The following is a 15,734-nucleotide window of genomic DNA, read 5'->3' on the forward strand; positions in this document are numbered from 1 at the left end:
CAGCTGGAACTCGCCGTCAAACCCGCCCGCACGCGCCCGAACCAATTGATGACGTCATCGACTAAATCACGCGTTTGCTCTACAGCGCCATTAACTGCTTCCCGCGCTTGCGTCATCAGAGTACGTCTACCTGAGTTCGTCTACCTGGGTACCTCTACAGATAGCAGAAATACTCAACCTGACCGCCCCTGCCCAAAAGTGCGTGTCATAACGTGGCGGCCTTCGAGGGCGACTAGCCAACATTGAGGACTTATGCCGTTAATCGATAAGGCACGGGGCATTTGGGAGTACACGGTGACCCCCCCATGAGACGGTAACATTGAGCGTTGCGCCCGACTCCCTCGTCTCCTGAGCAAGCCACGTGGGCACCGGCCCGCCTGATCGCCCTTGACTCTGGGCTTGTTGCTTCTAGGACAGGTCTCTTGGCTCGCCTCCACACATTTCGAGACTGCGAGACGCCTCGCCCGGCCGCTGCCTGTTTGCGTTCCCTCTGACCCAGACTGTGAAGGTCGCTCGACTTCGGTACGCGGTGCGCGGCTGCTATCTCAGAATTAACAACGGGGGAGGGGGGGGGGGGGATGGATGAGTGAGGGGGTGAGATGATGGTCAATCCATCCGGGCCATCCTCTCGGTATATCCTCTCGGTATGTCGATAGGACGGGCCTTGGATGGCCAATCCATCCGGGACGTTCTCTCAATCCATCCGGGACATCTTCTCGGTATGTCAATAGGACGGGCCATGTTCTCTCAATCCATCCGGGACATCCTCTCGGTATGTCAATAGGACGGGCCATGGATGGACAATCCATCCGGGACGTTCTCTCAATCCATCCGGGACATCCTCTCGGTATGTCAATAGGACGGGCCATGGATGGACAATCCATCCGGGACGTTCTCTCAATCCATCCGGGACAATCCCTCCGGGACGTTCTCTCGGTAGCCGGTATAGCCGGTATAGCCGAACGGGCCATGGATGGACAATCCATCCGGGACGTTCTTTCGGTAGCCGGTATAGCCGGTATAGCTGAATAGACAATAGGACGGGCCATGGATGGACAATCCATCCGGGACGTTCTCTCGGTAGCCGGTATAGCCGATCTTCTCCGATCCTCTGAGCACTGTGCTGCAGGACGGGATTGCGGAGATTCTGCGCGCTTCGCTGGGAAGGCGCATTTCGGTCGTTTTGTGCGTCGTCGTAATCTGCCATGCCGGTCGTTCGGGCAGCCTTCGGAGGGCACTCGTGGCAAACGTTTTGCTTGTACAACTATTTGCCGGAGCTTGTAATTTGTACGCGCTGCCGTCAGAGGGCGCTCGAGTCTCGTGATTTCAGAAAGGGGACTCCGGGGTATCGAGTAACTCTCGTTATGGCTCTCATCGGTTCTCTCCCTCGGCAATTCCATGACATGGATCTAACGTGGATCGACCATGTACCCTTGGGAGCCAAGGCAGGTACAGACTTACTGTAATGGACTTACTGTAATGGCCTCCTGTCATGTAATCTTACTTACTGTTACAGCTCCTAGGCAGGTACAGACTTACTGTAATGGACTTACTGTAATGGCCTCCTGTCATGTAATCTTACTTACTGTTACAGCTCCTAGGCAGGTACAGACTTACTGTAATGGACTTACTGTAATGGCCTCCTGTCATGTAATCTTACTTACTGTTACAGCTTACTGTAAAGAGGCTTACTGATTTACACATCTTCCACATCGATACATCTGCCTGTAATGAGTTGCATTGCGACGAATGGACATTCGCTCTTCGACAAGGTACACCTTATCCTATCTAGCTACTGTGCCGACGACCCCACTGTGAGACTAGACTATTGTGACCCACGGGCTCATCGTCTGCCGGTATCGGACATGTTTGCTAACCAGGGTATGAGTGCGCCTAGGGAACATCTGCCGTCCCTCCCTTCGCCTGATACACCCCTGCCTGAAGCAGTGAGGGCACTGAGGTGCCCCTCCGACACCTGCCTCCAGCGGCTACTCCGAAGCAGGGGACTCCGGGTTTGGGGATGTCGTACCCGGTAGTTTCCGAACCTGTGCTGGCAGGGTAATTCGCCACACTGACCGCTACGGATGGACCGACTGACCTGTAATAATGATAATGGATTTATTTCATATAGCGCTTTCCAGGAAGCCCCGAAGACACTTTGACGGAGTGCGAAACATAAAACAATTGCACAAAGACAAGAATCAATAGGGAAATATTTCTTTGACACCCCAATAATGATATAATGACTTCCTCAACCCATTAATGCTGACGCGCGCTCGCTTCCTGCCTAGCGGCAGTATAGTTCTAACGGCGGGGAGAATGTGGTGAAAATGTACCAAAGGTGAACCCAGATGAGATGCTCACTTAAACCGCTGGGCGGTGTCTATAAGACCTCGGACGTCTGCGACTCGAGGCCACTCCTGCGACATTATACAATGACATGTAGAATTGAATGGTACGTACCCACTTATATTCTAGCCTTGCTTGTATTGACTGATATATCCAATCTTTCTCATATGATGCCTTGATCCTGACATATATATTGCATGATGTATTTTACAGGATGATGTAAAGATCTTATTGAGATTAAATCCTACATATGGGACGAGTTGTGGACTTGGTTGATTTTCACAACATGTTGTATGCTTTATGCAAATGAAGTGAATTGCATTATCAATATGGAAAGAGAAATGTTTTGTGATCATATTCTTCCAGAATGACTGTGTATGCCTTATGTATGGGAAAATTGGATTACCAAATTTATGGTTCGAATATTAAATAGGTTGATGTTTCGATTAATGATTAATATAAACAAAAAGAAAAAAGTGAGGGATTGTGGAAGCATACCAGAATATATGTTCTCATATATGTGTTCTCATATACTTCTTTTCCAGAATTTGTTTTTCTGTGTAACTCTGTAAAAACTGAAACCTGGGCCTAAGTGCAATCCTGTTCGGACAGGTCAAGAGGGAGTGACCTACAGAGAACAGATAAGAAGTGCTTTACCATTTAAAAATGATAACAGCTGTTTAAAAGCTTTTGGAACTCTCCAAGATAGAAACCAGAGGGTTACAAATGTCTCACTGTCTGGGCCGAAGGGCCCTGTGCAGAGTCCTGAATTCCATGCTCATATAAGGAAATGAGCCTTTATTATATAAGAAAGGGGCTTTGAGGAAAACAGGGCGCTGGCCAAGGACTGGAGCAGATCTGCGCACAGAAGAAGATTGAGGGTGCCACGACCGGCAGAACGACGCTTCGTTAAGTTTAGTCGGTTCATTAGTTAGTCAATATCTTGAATTAGTACGTTCATGTAACAACCCTTTACAGTTTTAATAAACATTGTGTGAGAAACAAAGGTGGAGTTTTCTTTGTCGTAGGATTAGGAATTCTTCATTACTCTATACAAGGGGAAAGGTGACCGTCTAGAGTGTGGCTTGTACCGAGCGATAAAGTTATTGGAGCATGGAATGAAGGTATTGGAAAGGGTGTTGGAAGGGAGGATAAGGAAGAAAGTGAAGATCGACGAAATGCAGTTTGGATTTATGCCAGGAAGAGGAACGACAGACGCGCTTTTTATTGTGAGGCAGTTGCAGGAGAAGTACATGGAGAAGAGGAAGAAGTTGTTTCTTGGGTTTGTTGATCTGGAGAAAGCATTCGATAGGGTTCCACGCAAAGTATTGACATGGGCAATGAGGAAGTTAGGAGTGGATGAATGGTTGATCAGAGTAGTGATGGCAATGTACAAAACAGCGCGCACAGCTGTAAGGACGAAGGATGGGAACAGTGGTGAGTTTGAGGTGAAGGTGGGAGTGCATCAGGGGTCGGTACTAAGTCCACTACTATTTGTAGCTGTGATGGAGGTGCTGGCTCAGAACGAAAGGAGGGTTTACCATGGGAGTTGTTGTATGCAGATGATCTGGTGTTGATTGCGGAAAGTATGGATGGACTGAAGGAAAAGATGAACAAGTGGAAGGAATGTATGGAGACAAAAGGTCTGAAGGTGAATATCGGAAAGACGAAGGTGATGGCAAGTGGTAAAGCATGTGGTGAGGTGGAAAGAACTGGGAAGTGGCCCTGTGCTGTGTGCAGGAAGGGTGTCGGAGTGAACTCCATTCAATGTACAATGTGCGCTAAGTGGGTTCATCAAAAATGTAGTGGTCTGAGAGGGTCATTAACCAGTGTGGCAGCTACATTCAAATGTAAGGTGTGCACAGAGGGAGCTGCAGATGAAGGAAATGTTGAGTTGGATCTTGGAGACGGCGTGAAGCTGGAAGGTGTGAAAACATTTTGCTACCTCGGAGACATGCTGAATGGAGAAGGTGGATCAGACTCGGCAACGGTTGCTTGAGTGAGATGTGCATGGAAGAAGTTTCGGGAACTGAGTGGCGTGCTGATAAGGAGGGGAGTGTCATTGAAGCTGAAGGGAAAGGTGTATGCTGCATGTGTGACAAGTGTTATGATTTATGGGAGCCAGACATGGGTAATGAACGTAGAGCAGCAACGAAGGTTGGAAAGGGTGGAAATGTGAATGGTTCGATGGATGTGCGGAGTATCGTTGAGAGAGAGGATGACAAATGATGAATTGCGAAAAATGATGGGAATATAGCCTGTGATTGATGTTGTGAAGAGGAAAAGGTTGAGATTGTTTGGTCATGTGTTGAGGAAGGATGAAAGTGACTGGTTGAGAAGAGTGATGGAAATGAATGTAGAAGGAAGTAGAGGACGGGGAAGACCGAGAAAGACTTGGCTAAAGATGGTGGAAGAAGAAATGCGGGCAAGGGGGTTAACAAGGAGAGATGCAGAAAAATAGGGCAAGATGTAGAAGATTGTCATGGGGACCGCAAGGCTAACCCCCGCTCTAGCAGGGAAAATGGCCTTAAAATGCATGTTGTTGTTGTATGGGAGGGAGAGGGCTTGGGGGAGGAGGGAGAGGTATAAAATATATATGGAGTTGTGGAGTTGGAATTTGGAATTTGGAATAAAACATATGGAGTTGGAATTTCAAAAAAGTGGATCTGGGGTGAATTATCAGGGGTAGAAAAGATCAAGGTTTTGGATGGGGGAAGATAACAGATGGTGGTGAACAGCTGTTTTAAAGACCTGGAGGGAGGAGTGAGATTGAAGGGAGTGGGGGAGTTTGTTCCAAAGGCGGGAGAAAAGGGGAATGAAAGAGTGAAGGTGAGCAGAGAGTCTTGATTTTGGCAGTTTAACCATAAGAGGGTTGCTGGCAGATCTTGTGCGACCTGAAGGAATGTTTGGGGGACAGAGCCCAGAGAGAGCAGGGGAAGCAAGGCCGGAGAGGAGTCGGTAGAAGACAGAAAGACCCCCTGCCTGTGGTGAGAGAGAGGCCCTCAGAATCAGCTTCATCGTGGGAGATTCCAATGATTCTGAATGCTTTGGTTTCAACCACGTGAAGCCGCGCCAGGTGTGAGGCAGGAGCGCCAGCCCAGAGGGGAGAGCAGTATTCCATTGAGCTGTGGATGAAAGCTTTGTATGTGGTGAGGAACTCAGAAGTGCCCAGAAAGGAATTCGCACGATGGAGGATGCCCAGTTGGCGACTGGCTTTGGAGGCCAGCTTGGAAATGTGGTTTTCCCAGGAAAGATCATGGCATATAGTGAGACCCAAAAGCTTGAGTGACAGAACTTCTTCAAGAGGATTGTTCAGAAAGTATATGGGAGGGTTGTCCAGATGGTCTTTTCGGAGAGACAAAGTGAGAGTGTGAGATTTGTCAGGATTGAAAGACATGTTCCACTTGTTTGACCAGTTTGTGATATTGTCCAGGTCTGCAGAGAGTGAAGAGGCTGCTGCCTGCCGAAGGTAGTCGGAGAGGACTTCTTCAATTATTTTATTGTTATCTCTCCTTTCAATGGCTTTCGTTCATGGGGTTTTCCAATATGTGGCCTGTGGGTGGGGCCTCCTCTCAAAAGTATTGTGTGGCTCACTGTCCTGCCTTTGTCTGATTTTGTAATCTATTGAGAAACCAACTTTTTTTTCCCAAGAGAGGGTAGACGTACAGAGGGAAGACTTGGAATTGCAAGCTCAGGCAATGCAAAAGCGTGAATGAAGTAAATTTTGAACTGGGCGATTTGCATTCACTTATCTTTTAATTTGTTCCGCACATTTCTTCCTTAAAGGAAGAAATGTGCGGAACAAATTAAAAGATAAGTGAATGCAAATTGGGTGGAGGCAAGAAAATATATAAAAACCCCAGAACATTAGGCTCATTTGAATTAACCATCAGAGCTTGGTAATACTGTAATATATATATACACCGGTCGAAGTAAGCAAGTCCCAGTTTCAACTGTGAAGAGAAGACTTCGAGCTGCAGGTTTGACAGGTCGAGTGGCAGCAAGAAAGCCATTGCTAAGATGGAAAAATAAGAAAAAGAGGCTTGCCTGGGCCATGAAGCACTGCCAGTGGACTACTGAAGACTGGAAGAAGGTCTTATGGACCGATGAATCAAAATTTGAAATCTTTGGTTCATCACGCAGGGTTTTTGTATGCCGTCGAGTAGGCGAAAGGATGGTTCGTCAGTGTGTGACACCAACTGTCAAACATGGAGGAGGAAGCGTGATGGTCTGGGGTTCTTTTGCTGGATCCAGTCAGCGACTTGCACAGAGTGACTGGCACCCTTAACCAAAAGGGCTACCACAGCATTTTGCAGCGCCATGCAATACCCTCTGATATACGCCTAGTTGGTCAGGGGTTCCTCCTACAGCAAGATAATGACCCTAAACACACCTCCAGTCTATGGCAAAACTACCTTCGAGGAAAAGAACAAGACGGCAGGCGTCAAATCATGGAATGGCCAGCACAGTCTCCAGACTTAAACCCCATCGAGCTGGTTTGGGATGAACTGGACAGAAGGGTGAAAGCAAAGCAACCTACAAGTGCAACACATTTGTGGGAACTTCTGCAACAGTGTTTGGAAGAACTTCCCGAACAATATTTGATTTCCTTTGTAGAAAGAATGCCACGAGTGTGTTCCGCTCTTATATCTGCAAAAGGTGGCTACTTTGCTGAGTCTAAAATTTAAATTAAATTTTGTTCAACAAAATGATTGTATGATTTCTTTTTTTTATCTCCAATTGTTTATTTGTTCTATGCTTAATTTCAGAGTACATTGAGACATTAAACTGTGTACATTTCAATAAAAACTGGAAAATTGAGGTGTTCTTAAACTTTTTACTGGTTGTGTATATACTGTGTATATATATATGTATATATATATATATATATATATATATATATATATATATATATATATATATATATATATATATATATATATATATACATATATATATATACATATATATATATATATATATACGTATATATATATACGTATATATATATATATATATATATATATATATACGTATATATATATATATATATATACGTATATATATATATATATATATATATATATATATATATATATATATATATATATATATATATATATATATATATATATATATTTATATATATATATATATATATATATATATATATATATATATATATTTATATATATATATATATATATATATATATATATTGTTGCGGATCTACCGCCGGCCTTCTCCCCTTACCAAGGGGGGATTAGTCCCCTTGTCTTTGACTGGTCTGACGGGACCTGGGACCTATGATGTCCTTCCCGGACAGCGCGAAATAGGGTATTAGGACTAAAGTTCGCTATTACCTAATTGCTTGCGCTGCCCTGAAACGAGGAAATAAGCCCCGCACGAACCACGCGTGTTGAGATGCCGAGCGGTGCGTACACGCGATCCGTGCCGTTTCGATGGTGAACCCGGTTCTAGCGATCTTATTCGTACCACGCTGAGTCAATGGATAAATCACAAAAGCGGTCGAATTGGAAAAAGGAAGAACAGATTTATTTACACTATTCACAATGGTTCCGAGAAAAAGGGGACACAGTGCAGCCTTAAACAGTCTTAATTAATACCCAGGACAAACGGGCCCATCACACACACACTCACACGGGGTTTGCAGCTGCAGGATGATGGTCCGGCATGGTCCGCGTCCAAGGATGGCTCTCGTGCAGCTCCCTCTGGTCTCCGGCTCGTCCCGTGCAGATGGTGAGTAGAGGGGCAGGAGCACTCCGCGTGTCGTTTGGTGCACAAGGGTTAATACGGGGCGATTTGGTAGGGAGCGGACTTCGGTGGTTAGCAGTGATCACTGGCGGCTATTGCCACGTTTACTCACGTGGCTGAGGTAGGCGCTATTCGCCACCGGCACGTCTGGTTGCAGCCATGTACTCAACGCCCCATCTTCCTCTCCTCGGGCACGTGCGTTATACTGCGCGAGTTACAGTTCAATGCCTCCAAAGCGAGTGATGCGAGTCAAGTTCTCTCCACACAAGTCTTTTCACCAATACCGTGTGCCCGCGAGTTCTCTCAGTCCTCCAGCGCTAGTCCTCCGGTAGCAAGTCCTTTTCTCTGCGAGACCTCTTCAAGGGCTTTTGCAGTGACTTATATAGGTACGCCCCACGAACCTTCTAGAACTCACCAGACGTGCCTCTCCACGCCCCTCACGCCATGCTGTTAGAGCCCTGGTTGGCTGGTGGCTCTTACCGTCATCGCCTCTGATGCTCCGCCTTGACCCGCCCCCACCCCAACCTTGCGCTCCTCCTTCTCAGGCCTACCTCGTGTTACTCGACTAGTGAGCGAACAAAGGGCAGCAAAATGCTGCTGGCAGCCAAAGCGTAACAAACTGAGCGGGTCAGCCAAATGGGGCGTGAGATCAATTATGCCCATAGAGGTGGAATTGGAGGGTGGATGCAAAATGACCGGGACCTAAACTCATGTCTTTACACAACGCAGATATTACTAGGGGAAATGGCCTATACTTACACATACTATGACATAACTAATACTACAGGTGGCCTACGTGTTGCTCGTTGACTAACTATGGGGGGCAACCCTTTAACCTTTAATGATCAATATGTGCCAATCTCAAAACCGTAGCAATATATATATATATATTAATATATATAAATATATATTGTTATGAATTTTGGGTAGGGCATATATAGATATAGGTCGGTGCTCCGATGTCACGAATAAGAAGAACCATCTCGATGTAAGTAAGTCAGGGACCTGTCTAGCCCGGTTTGTCGGATTAAGAGTATACCTGTGATCATGCAAGGATGATCGGGTGATAGGTAGAGTAGGGATTATGCTGACTCTCCAGTATGTCGAACCTGTGATCATTCCGGTGTCCCGTATGGCAACACACCCATAGACATTAGCTGGGCTCATTAGCGCACACATTAATTAATTCCCCCTCTGCCACAATAACAAAGGAAATGATGGAAAACCTACCGGAAGTGACCGCACACTACAGCGGCATGGCAGGCAAACATCAAACAGGCAGGCTGAGAGCCACGCCCAGGAGAACTTGTGATTGGCCAGGGGAGGGGCGAGTAACAAGCAGGTCGCCGATTGGAGAGTTACGGAAGGTAAAGGACGTGCCACACTGATTGGCCACCAACCAATGACACCAACGCCAAAGGCACGAAGCGCTCGGCCAATCAGTGAGGAGGGCGCGAAAGACGGGTAAGAAGCTACGCACTGGTTGGAGGAGTGGTTCTTTCTACCCACGATCATCAGAGCACCTACCTATGCAGATCTACCTGAATCTATATATCACAACCCCAAAATTCATAACACAGCCCCTTCCCCCACCCCCCCTCCCCCTGGAACCATAGCTCCTGCAAGGGTCACCGCAGGCGCTACTCTCCCAGTCTTAACACTTACTGTCTCACACTTACTTAGCCTATGAAATCAATCAGGAGGGCTGTGTGAAGTGAGCCAGAGCTACTTACCTATTCTCCTTAACGTGCTACCCCCTTAAGCAACAATCACATTTCAAATATTTACACAATTATGATTGGTCGTTCCTGCGGAGGAAGGAAACAAAACACGGAAACGTAACTTAACCACAAAACCTATCCAAACTTGCTAAATTTTCAATAGAAAACATTTGTGCAACCTCAGTCTACAGACCGCGTCCCCCGGTGGATGCCACAAGACTCAACGTTACCTGCGGGGCCATCTCAATGCACCCCAAATTTCCGCGGGCCTTGTCCTGGTGTTACAGGTGAGTAACACGGCTCGGTGGATTTTGCCCACATTCATTCAACACAAACCCATAACCACGTACACATTTCCAAAATCATCAAGACTAAAAATCATTAAAGCACGTATTTCACCCCCCCCCCCCCCCCCTGCAGGACCATGGCATAGATGTCATACACATGTGTATGCGTTTCTACTAGGCAGCGGGGAGGTACCGTACAAGCATTTCCAAAAACAAGTCGCCCGACTTGCGACTTCTTCACCGCCCCCTTTACCTCTTAGCCCCGTGACAGCCAAACAGACCCCCACCACCGATGGGCTCCAATTTCCAGACACTACGGCAAGGGTATTTGCTGCAGAGGGGGGCCGCAGTCATCGCTCCTCCAGAGTTTGATCCATACTCGTGGACACACACACCTTCCCCACCCACAAAATCCACAAAAACATTTCCTCCCCCGTTGCCATTCAACTCTCCACCACACATTTCAATGAGAAGATGTTACAAAAAGATGTTGCCATGGTCTGACATTGTGAAATCCCATATTCACTTTTTAACCATATTTCAAAACACATTTCAATAACAACAATCACAACTCATTCACAGTTCATTTCCATTCTCCACGACCACATAAAAACACATAACTTCTACACATAAATAAACGCCACCTACAAGACTCTTTGGTGACACACATTCCAATCCCCTCACCGGCCATGCCATCACTCTCACCCGCCCCCTACTCCAAATTACACTTGTCCCCAATTTCTACAAGCAAGTACTGAAGCCTGTGACAGTGCACCTCAAGTCCTTACCTCTACCTTGTTGTGTAGGTATTTGCTGGTTGGTCAAGTCCAAGAGTGCCATCCACCCGACAGAATCCCATAAGTTCTCCCATTGGACCAATCCAATTCTTCCAAATTTCCGTTTTATCCCACTGTACTGGCAAGTATGTGGATCCGCCTCCTACGGGGACCTTCACTACACAACTACATTTGGCTGTGACAGCTCTGCACCTCTTCCATGCAAGGACCATCGGGACAAGCTGAGCAGCCGAACCACCAACATGGCCCATGAGTGTCCATAAGGGTGTGACCCACCATCCATCCTTCGGCCCTCCTGCGAGGAACACGGCTGCTCTAGCCCCAAGCTGGCCAATGTGGTGAACACCTGCTGCCAACACTACCATTCCCACAACCTCGGCCCTGGGGGGAACGGTCGCAGTTCGTGGCATCCACATCACGTCCCCTGCACCGCCCACATCCCCCAGTCCACACAACTGCAGCCCCAGTGCCCACCCACACTTGACCACCCCCAGGGTCTAGCTGACAGCCATGCTCCCCCAGGAGACTCATCCCAGAAGACATGGTCCACACACCTCGGACACCCATAGCACCATGTTGACCCCCAGACTACCAAACTACATCTCCAAAACCCCGCGTCCCAAATATCGGCGCTGGCGCTTCCGTAGCCAGTCAAAGGCTGTGTCCTGCTGAGCTGTCAATTTTATCCCAGCCTCCAACACTTTGGTCTAGCACACCTGGATCAATAATGGTGCCACTGTGCAGTGTCCACCATTCCTCTTTACAAAATTCACCCTTAAATTTGCATCTAAACTTCAGATTACCCATGCCAAATATTTTTCACAACTCCTATATCTCACCAAAGAAGGGTGCTTCTCCATACCCCTGCCAGCCGAGCATGGCCCTGTATGCTCGAACCAAAAAAAGAACCACCTTTAGAGGCCATTTTTCCCTGCAAAGCAGGGGTTGGCCTTTTATGGGCACTTTGGTCCCCTTTTTGAAGCAATGTTTAAGGCCGGATGCCCTTTCTTGTTACAAATTTCCAATTCCATCCCATGGCTCTCTTCCCATGCCGAGAGTCCACAAACCACAACAGATCATCTATGAAAGGTCACTCTCACACCCATCAAATTCCACAGATGCTCCAATGGTTGTCCGGTGGGCTATCACATTCCTGTCCATGCGGTTCGATCCTCGTCCATAGACCAGCACAGCATGGCAGGTCAACACATGCTGGCTGTCGCAGAGTCTCAGGAAGAGGCTGTCAGGCCGCATGCCCAGGCGATCACCACATCAGGCCCATGTTGGCCGTCCACGGTGCCGCCACCAAAGCGCGGCCCACAACAGCCCCCCCCAAACCCCCTGCTCGTGGTCCTCATAATACACCACACCAGGCCTGTGAGAAACCACCTCAGAACCCCTGGAAGATTTAACCCCCACCAGGGTCCGGCAACCCTACTGGCCCGAGACACATGCTCGGGCGGTGCCCCGATGGACAAGGGACGCCACACTCCACCAGACCCCCGTGGGGCCCAGGTTGTACCATGACACCCATGGTCGGACCCCATGCCCAAATCTCGCCAGCACAGCCCCCCAGCTGGCAGGCATACACAAATTTTGAAAGGGGCAAGTTTTCCCCGAGGCCGATACCAATGACCTCTCCTGGTCCAAATTCCGCAACCCGGGGACCAACTCCCACCATGACTGTTCCACATCAAATTCCCATTTCAATTTTATTTAAGATTTTCCTTTAAAAATTTTGGCCTCATGTGTCCAACCACCGCAGCTGCAGGAATGACCCCTTCCTCGGGTTGTTCTGCCCCTCCCTGCAGCTGTTCCAAATTCCCTACGGGGACCAGTTCTTCCGAGGCTCTACTCTTCCATGACTCTTTCACGTCCAAGTCCAGCTCAGAGCCAAAACAACCCCCCACCCCCCCCCCCCCCCTGCTGGGTATCCATCCTTTTTGATGGCCTTTGGTGCCCAATCGTTGTTTGTGGTGAGGGTCCCTCACCACTTTAACCTCACCCCTCATCACTTAAAGGACACTTTAACCTCCTCCTCGGACTGACTCACCTCAACCCCCCAAGCTCCCTTGGACTCGGTCAACCACTGCCTCGATGGTACTGTCACAGGTATTCAGCTGCTGGGTCAAATCATGGACATCCCCATCCCCAATCAATTCTGGCCCCAACAGGCCTTCATTAATAAATACCCTGTCCGGTTCCGTCACACGGACCTCCAATATTTCTACCCCCTGTTGCTCCGCACCACAGCTCTGGTGCTGCAAAAATTCAAATTCTGCCCCCTGCTGGTGAATTGCGGCAGCCATACCAGCCCGATAACCTTTCAGGCCTCCCTCAGTCAAACATTCCCCATTTACTTCCAAATCTGCCGTTTCCTGTGCTCGAAGCACAGCTTGGGTCTCACACTCTTCCACTGTCACTGTTAATTCCCGCCTTTTTGATTCGAATTCTGTTGCAATTCCCTGCTCCTGTGCCCCATCAGCATCATTCATTTGTTCTTGCTTCAATTAACTCGTCCATCCATCAATTTTTCCGGTTTGAGCATTAATTTGCTCACTCCTTCCCTTCATTTCATTCTTTTGTTCATCCATTTTGTTTTCCAGTCCCCTCAAATCTCGCCTCATTTTGTCACCCATTCACTTCATATCTCCCCTCATATTAGTTTCCATTCCATCCATTTTATTATTCATTTCTCCCATCTGAGCATTCATCCTTTCACTCTGGGCATCAATTTTATTCATCAATTCTGCAAACATAGCCTGGAAAGCGTTTGTGTCCGTTCCCATCTCCCTGTTAGGGTAGGGGGATGGGCTGATGCTCTGGACAGGGGAAGTTCCACCACTAATCTCATACCCCTCTATCTTCGGCCCACTTCCAGACCCTTCAGCATCCCTGACCCGTTCCTCCATCTGCTGTAAGGAAGTCGTTTTCCCGCACCCGTATTTATTTTTACCTCAGAAATGATTTTTTTTTTCATTTTCCTAAAACGCGATGTCGCTCTTTGTACGTCAATCCACTGTACAAATTTGACCTCCTCGGGTGCTATTTAAAGAATTTAAATCCAAATGCTGGGCGCAATTTGCACCCAGCGATGTCGATCTCGCAACCCCCGAACACAAGATGTTCGCCGAGTCTGAATCCTACACCCCTGACACCAAATGTCGCGTGACTGCTCTCAGTTAATATTGGGAGTCACGGAAGGCAATCGAGCGTTACTTCCAGGCATTCAGTTCAAATGCGGATTTTATTATATCGGCGCCGGAGGAAGAAAGAAGAAGAGGAGGCTGAAGCTTACCTATCGCGATCCCGCTGGGCAGTCTTCAAACCTGTGGATAATAAACTCAAACATAACACGGATTTAAAATGTACAAAAATAAACAGGTTTATTAAACAATGTTGGTGACAAGAAACACGACAGTAAATCCAATTTCTACACGATCCATCACACCAGACTTAAACACAGATGGAGGGATAAAAGAACGTTGGAAAATAATTGTGTAAGTCTTGCACTGAGGTCAACCCGCTCGGGGTCTCGTCAGGGTTCGTCAAACTCGAGCTCGCAGTCCGGATGCGGCTCTGCTGTTGGCGGGAACCGCCCGTTTCCGCGTAGCAAGCCTGTGTGTGTCTCGTTCACCCCCGGCCTTCGTCACGCTCCAGCGGCCAGTCGTGCTCGTCCACACATCGTTCCTCCTGGAAAACTGCAGCTCTCCATTCGTGGCTCTCCCACCTCACGTCCACCAGCAAAGTCTCGGAATGCGGCGTTTATGATAAGGCCTCCCCGTGCAGAGAGCAAGCGCAACTGTCCACTTTGACATCCAGCACGAGCAGGCCCAAGAGAAGAGAGAGAGATGCGAGAGGCGAGGAAGGGCAAAAAGACAAGACGGCGAGCAGAGGGGCAAGAGAGAAAATGTCACCCAGGGAGTTCTTTTATCGCTCGGGTCATGATGTCATCAGCTTCTCCTCCAATCCCTGCCAGCCAACACCCCAATGCCTCGCTCTCCACCTATCACACACAGTCTGCCCTTTGACGTCATCGACGTGCCCTGCCAATCAGTGTGCAGTTCGCCTTTGCGACACAATCTGCCTGTCCATCAAAACCTCCCGCCCAATCACGGTCCTCCTGGGCACGGCTCTTGGCCTGCCTGCGCGATGTGTGCCTGCTAGGCGGGATTGCTACCCTTGGTGCTTGATGCTTGGCTTCCGGTTGTTTTTTTTTATTACTTATGTTGTAAATAATGGGCCTTTCTCACTAGTGTCTATGGTGCAGTGCCAAAAGAGCCAAAGGATATATCACATAGGGTAAGACTTACAAGGGATAATTTACCCTTATGCCCTAATGTAGTTAACATGCCACGCCCCCTCATGACGGGGATGAGTATACAACTTAATCCGACATTCGGGCTAAACAGGACCTCTGCTTATGTACATCGAAGTGGTTCTTTCTACCCACGATCATCGGAGCACCTACCTATGCAGGTCTACCTGAATCTATATATCACTACCCCAAAATTCATAACAATACATCTATCTATAATTCCAGTAATCTCTGTGTGTGTGTCTGTGTGTGTGTCTGTGTGTGTGTATGTGTGTATGTGTGTGTGTATGTATGTGTGTATGTGTGTCTGTGACCGCTGTTTCTCGACAACCACGGGTCCGATATACTTGAAACTTGCCAGGTATATTGCTGGGGACCTGAGGATGTGCCTTTTCAAGGTTTCATATTAATCGGAGAAGTAGTTACCGAGCTATGTCCAAAAAACGATTCAACCAATCAGAGAGCAGCGAGCTATCACGTGTGCCGA

This window comes from Myxine glutinosa, chromosome 3, assembly GCF_964187855.1.
Source record: "Myxine glutinosa chromosome 3, kmMyxGlut1.1, whole genome shotgun sequence".
NCBI classification, from domain to species: Eukaryota; Metazoa; Chordata; class Myxini; order Myxiniformes; family Myxinidae; genus Myxine; species Myxine glutinosa.